Source organism: Cyprinus carpio, unplaced genomic scaffold, assembly GCF_018340385.1.
Source record: "Cyprinus carpio isolate SPL01 unplaced genomic scaffold, ASM1834038v1 S000006047, whole genome shotgun sequence".
In the NCBI taxonomy this organism is placed as follows: domain Eukaryota; kingdom Metazoa; phylum Chordata; class Actinopteri; order Cypriniformes; family Cyprinidae; genus Cyprinus; species Cyprinus carpio.
The window spans coordinates 5,369-12,276 of record NW_024878731.1 but is presented as its reverse complement, the minus strand read 5'-3'; the positions used below and the strand labels follow the sequence as shown (position 1 = coordinate 12,276).

The 6,908-nt window shown below is 37.3% G+C and overlaps 1 pseudogene; it reads left to right on the top strand.

Moving 5' to 3' along the window:
• Window positions 1-2,846: 2,846 nt before the first annotated feature.
• Window positions 2,847-6,222, top strand: LOC122143521 (annotated as a pseudogene).
• The last annotated feature ends 686 nt before the right edge of the window (window positions 6,223-6,908 follow it).

Below are 6,908 nucleotides of genomic sequence, written 5' to 3'. Positions count from 1 at the left end.
ACATGTGCTAAAATATCAGTAATAGTGTTAATCTATGTAGTGTCTTATTTAATTGCTGTTTGCAAGTTAAATAGTAAAGGTTTTCATATTGTCTTCTGTTACAGGCTCCTGTAAAAATGAATGGAAAAGTAATGGGATATTACCTGAATATCTTTCAAGATGATGTGATGTTTAAAAGCTACAATATAAAAACAGATAATATCAGCCAGATGTATTCGATGGAGCTGCCACCAGAAAAAAAAAAACAGCCAGTATTGCAACTAATTGCTAGCAACAGTTGGAGGTATCCAATCAACTTATTCATTCCAAGATCAGTGTCAAGGTATGTTAAAAAAGACGCAGTGGTTTTTTGAATAAAAGTTTGACCCAACATTCTGTTGTCCTAAGATATAGTGTGCCCCCTTTTTTGATGCAGAATATGCTCTAAAGGCAACACTTTTATTTTTTGGCACTGAACCAGCCTTTGTGATATCATCCAAAACAAATGGATAGCTGCTTTTTAAAAATAAATAAAATAAAAATAAAAATCAAAAATAAACCTTGCCATTCAAAAATAGCGCTCAACAGAATCTAGATTTTTTTGGCTGTTGTGTTTTTAGCGGTCTAGTAATTTCTCTGTTTTTTGTGAATCTATGTATAAAATATGGTCCATCCAGAATATCATTTGTACAGTTTTTTTTTACAGTAATTTTTAAGGATTTTTTAAGATTCAGCTACTAATGCAACAATTATATTTGTATATGATAGGGTTATGTTTGTGTGGGCCTAAAGCCACTGAGCCGCTTTCCAAAACACCTGGAGTACTTCACTGATAGTTATGAAGTGCACAAAAAAAATAGATTTTTGTGTTGTGATGTGCAAAGTCAACACCATATTGATAGGTTCTCCTGAGAAACTAAAATGATATGAGCAAGATCATTTTAATTTGACCTGGAAAAGGGGACCCATCAAATTTGACCCAAACAATTATAGAGGGGTGCAGTTTTTAGGACAATAGGAGAGTTGAAATAAATTATTTGGTAAAAAGCACTGATTTAGTGTGAAAAGGTGTGTAACTTTGTTGAATGTTATCTTTCGTGTGTTTGTGATTGAGTAGAGCCTCCTGGTGTGGAGAATATGAGCTGGGTCGGTGTAACCAACCCTGCGTGAATGAAAAGCTGCAGGGTGGAAACGTGGACTGCATGCTGTAACGTCTGCTTTGTGCAGGGCCTTACATCCTCTCTGATACCTTGCGGCGATTTGTGCGCCTCACAGTTGAAGTGAACACATCACCCCAGCTTCAGACGGACCTTACGTGGCGATGCTTGACTGCGCTTATTCTGGGGTCTCTAGCAGCTGTCAGCCAAACACCCACAATTTCACTAAGGGGGTGTATACCACTCTATACTTTTATGCAAGATAAATATGGCTAGGAATAATAGCTGACCCATATGAGAATCTCTGTGCATATGTATATGTTAATCTGCCTGAGATTATTGGTATGAGCGCTCCCACCCACATCTTGCCGGATTGAAGGTCTCACAATCGTAAATATGTTGAGAATTTAGCCAGTGTGTAGTAATGTTATTGGTTCAGATAGTACAGTTCAAAAAAAATATTCCAGTTGACCATTTTATTTAGAACATCTCATTTCCATCGTAAAACATACATTGTGTTTGTAAGAAGTTCTATTTAAAAGAAACCTTTGTGGGTGTGTAATGCATTACTACTGTCAATAATAATAATTACTTGTAATGTATTGACCTTTTCGACTTGACAGAGTAAAGTAAGGGCCATTACTCTTAAATTTTTCTGTATTTTAAATTATATTTACTTCTGATTGTAATTATGGACAATATAACACTTCTATATAAAAACAATAGTGGCTTAAACATAAAAAATGTAAACATCTAATGTTGAATGTAACTTTATCCCTTCAAGAATAATTTACGCAATTTTACATAACGTATTTGAAAAGAATTTAAGAGTAGTTTCATTACACTGTTGAAGATTAGTAGCTAGTGATTACGTAGCTAGTGAGTATTAACTTTCCCCTACACTGTGCTGTATATAATAGTGTCAGTCAGTAAACAACTTGTTTAGTATGAATTAGACCTGTTTCATACGTCTGTAAGTATTGCATCTTTATTTTGCAAGCGTGTTGTCCAAAAGCACTGTTTCGCAAAGGAAGCGCTGCAAGTTTTGATGCTGAGTCTGTTCTTGGCTCAATGCTAAAAATTAAAGTACAACATTTGAAAAATATATATGTGACTCTGGAGCACAAAAGCAGTCTTAAGTCGCTGGGGTATATTGCAGCAATAGCCCAAAAATACATTGTATGAGTCCAAAATGATTGATTTTTCTTTTATGCCAAAAATCATTAGGATATTAAGTAAAGATCATGTTCCTATGAAGATATTTTGTAAATTTCCTACCGTAAAAATATCAAAACTTAATTTTTGATTAGTAAAGATGCATTGCTAAGAATTCATTTGGACAACTTTAAAAGGGCGATTTTTTCTCAATATTTAGATTTTTTGCCTCCTCGGATTCCAGATTTTTCAAACAGTTGTATCTCAGCCAAATATTGTCTGATCATAACAAAACCATACATCAATGAAAGCTTATTTATTCAAACTTTAGATGATGTATAGATCTCAATTGTGGAAAAATTAACCCTTATGAATGGTTTTGTGGTCCAGGGTCACAAATGTGATTTTAGAATATACTCCTAATATTGGCCCAGTGCCAAAAAATGACATTTTCAAATAATTCATAACTGTTATCAAAGCCGATTCTGCCAGAAATGAGATAGAGCCACAGGTCTGTTATAGAGCATAAGTGCTGTCGGTGTGAAAGCTCAGCGGATGTCTGCAGTTTCACTGTGAAACCAATCTTTTTGGGAAGCAATGTGTAGGTGACCAATTGTCTTCCCCCCTTCCCAAGGTGATTTGGAGAAATTAAAGCGGTTACAACATATCAGTGTATCCAATTTACAAGAACAAGACACACTTCCAAGCAGGACGTCCCGTAAACCAGACCAGCCTCACGTTCAACAAGGAAGTATGTATCTTAAAGTTAATGCAGTGTTCTCATGCACTGAAGTACTCTCGTATAACAGCCTTGTGTTATTGATGTTATATTTTTTATCTAGCTCCAGAAAGGGGTCCTACTGTCAAAGTAGACAAATTCAAGAAGAACAGTGCTGAGCTGACCTGGGAGGAGATCCCACTGGACATACAGCATGGATTCATCACCAACTACACCATATTCTATGCCATCGGGAACACTAAGAAATGGGCAATGTATGTTCAAATGCATATGTTAAATGCATGAGGAATGTGTGATGATGAAATCTGATCTTTGTCGAATGTGTTTAGATACCTGTGACGGTGGGCCCTAATGTCCATTCATACGTGCTGATGGGTCTGGCCAGTGAAACCGATTATGTGGTTAACGTCATGGTGTCAACAGTAGCAGGCTCTGTAAAAGGCATGGATTGTACGTTCAAAACCATGAAATACGGTATGTCTTTTGTGCTCATTTTTCTTCTGAAGTGCTTGATGATGCATTGCAATTTTCACAAGAAGCAGTCACATGCATGGAGCTGCATAAGCTACTGAAGGATGTGACGTGTGCTGATGCTTTGATGTGAGCTTGTTCTCTTGACTGTAGGCGATGGAGAGGTGGAGGTGATTGTAGTGGTGGTTTGCCTCAGCTTCCTGTTCCTGACTGTCTTTGTAATGTTATGCCTTCGGAAAAGAGAAGTGTGAGTCAGTGCTTTTTCACCACTCAAAATGAAACACACAAAGCAAGAATTCAACTTTAATTCAGCAATTCATTTCACTTTGGAGAAGCCATGGTCTGGAAATACTTACACAAGATTGGCTAATAGTGGCTTATTGCCTAACTATTCTTTGTAAACTGTGTCATTGTGCACATTGTACGCAATTTACAAAGTAATCAATTCAAAACTAGTCATGTTTTTCCACTCATTTGAATTTTTTACTAATTGAAAACAAGAAAGATTTTGCAATACAATCAATAACAGTAGCGAAACCATTTAAAACATGAGTTAGTAATTAAGCATTTCTTCCTTCATAAAAAGGAAAATGATCATTCTGTTATTACTGACTAGTTATGTTGTTCCATGCATTTTACAAATATCTTCATGCAAAGTTTTGTTCCATAAAACAGCAGTTCACATTTGTCGAGCTCCCAGAAGGGCGAAAAAAAAAAAAAAAAAAAAATTACGTGGAACACAAATGAGAAGTTTAGTGAAATTTTCATGCTGCTTTTTATATGTAATGACCGTGAATGATAACCAGGTGCTGTCTGGCATTCAAAAATGCCACCAAAACACATACCATAAAGCTAAAGTTATTATTTATGATAATCTTCCTCTGGCGAGCCTTTGATCCTCATTGCTTTGCCTGCATATTTCAGTATGGCAAGTTAAATGATGTCAATGATACAAACATAACTGATTCCTGCTGTGGATGTCCTGTATACTAAAATTTCACTATGTGCAACATTATGTATATTTTAGAGTCCTGCACACTAATTATCGTATACTTTTAATGGCACTTTGTCACTTCTTAACAGTTCCTTTTACATCATTCAAAATATAGAAGGATTGTGAAACTAATGGCACAAACCCTGTATCGCTCTTTAAAAGTAACTTGCACACCAAATGAAAAAGTGCATTTAAATCATGATGAATTTACCGTATGACATTGCTTGATTTAATACAGAAGAACGAAACTGTTCTGAATTGGCACGGATGAAGATTGAAACGTAACATGATAACAGCAGTTAATGGTGCTGTGTGGTGTTAACCTCCATTATTTTGCTGGTCTCTGTTCAGGATAAGAAGCTGTTGTGGCCCGCCCTCCGCAGGTTCCAGACCCGTCGTGACAGCTCGATGCCCAACTGCGTCACCTGAAGGTTCCCCATAAAAGGTCAGAGAGCTGCAAAGCATCAAAATCATGGATGAATCTCACAAAAAACATGTCCATAAAGATTCCGTTTCATTATGAAGTTGTCGTGGCAGTTATGCACATAGAAACTCTCAAATTCTCTGTAATGTACAGTATATATAGTTAGCTGTTAATACGTATCATGACAAAATGTTTTATGTTTGTGTGAATTATCCCTTTAAGGAAAATATATGCAATAAAAAAATGTACTTTCATACATTTTTTCCTCAAAATCATTAATCGTTAAAAATCGGTAATGAAATTAATGAAACCAGAATGGATTCAGAAACATCAAATTCCTTCATTCTTATTAACACTAATACAGTTATATATATATATATATATCTATATAATATATATATATATATATATATATATATATATATATATATATATATATATATATATACTTCTCTAGTATATGAGATGTCCGTGTCAAAGTGTTTTACAATTTTAAGTTTCTTTTGTTGTTTTTTTTTTTTTTTGCTTGAAGAAAATGAGAATTGAAATAATGCAAAAATATTATTGGAAATAAATTGTTTTTTTGTTGTCTTATGAACTGGACAGGTTCATTTTTCATTTGTAACATGTTCATGTATATTGCAACACAAAACGATTCTATGACCACATAATGGCATATTCGCTCAAAACTGTAGAATCCGGTCTATTAGGAGGTTCTTATGGTCACCACTACAAAGCTAACAGTATGTGACCCTCTCAACAGGACTGATGTGCCCAACAGAAGATGTTAGTGTGGCAGTGGAAGTGGACATCTTTGGCGGCGAAGTGTATGTGCGAGGGAAGACAAAAACCGTGCTGCCACTGAAGAAGAAACAAGTATCTCTCTGAGGAGCACAGCAAGTGGCACCTCGGAGGGCTCGTCCTGCATGTCCACCGCCCCACCACAGCGTGTCGGACAGCGACTTCGGGTGACTTCGGGCCAGACCACCGGCCAGCACCGTGCAGTACTCCTCAGTGGTGGCGGTGCCTAACCAAGGCCAGACTTCCAAACCATCAGCCTCAGTGTTCACTGCGCTCCACATTCCACACAGCCGCTCGGACAAGCGAGGAACATCTAGAGCATCTCAGCCGGAGAGCGGCGGCCAGTCCAGGAGCTCATACTTCAGACAAGGCCGGAGAACTTCGAGGCTGGGGCGTCCTCGGTCAGGAATGCGATGGGCGCCTCTCTTACTTTCTGTACCAGTTGACTAGGAGGAGACGTCTCCTGTATGCGCCAGAGGGATCCGCCCACCTTAAGCCTTAAGTTACATGCTGCAGCAGAGGCGACTATCGACCTCAGTAAAACATTCAAACTGATGCAGGTGCTTTGGAGAGGCCCTAAGCTACTGTAATTTTAGTGTCAATCTTTTCACAGGCATCTTGATGTGCCTGTGCTGGGCTTTCATTTGGCATTTTAATGGGATTGCAAGCTTCCGCAGATGTGTATGGTTAACCACTAGGACTGCTCTCCCCTTTAAAAAAGCTGTCAGCACTTTGAGATGTCACACTGCCATGTGCCTTCCTTTTGCCTAACTTGATATAATAGTGCCCTTTCTTCCGCTGCTGTTGTTTTGAAACATTTATATGGTAAGTGTAGCATTGTGTAAATTAATTTTCTAATGGATTTTCCCTTTTCATTGTAATGCTGCTGATTTTTGCACCTCAAAGCTCACATCTGATTGGTCTGTGGTTCGATCAATACATGCAGCTGTAACGTTCCAGTGAATTACGGCTTCCAATTTAGCTTGCTTCCAAAATGAGCCAGGAAGCTGTTTAGAAAACTATGAACAATTTAGCCATTATTATGTTATTGACGTGTTACTGATGATGGTATTATGAATATTCATATTTTTCCAACAATATGACAACAGAATGTCAACCCTAGCTTGAGTTAACCTTGCTTTCATGTTCCTCATGATCTTTTTTCTCTCTAGGATAAAACTAACACTA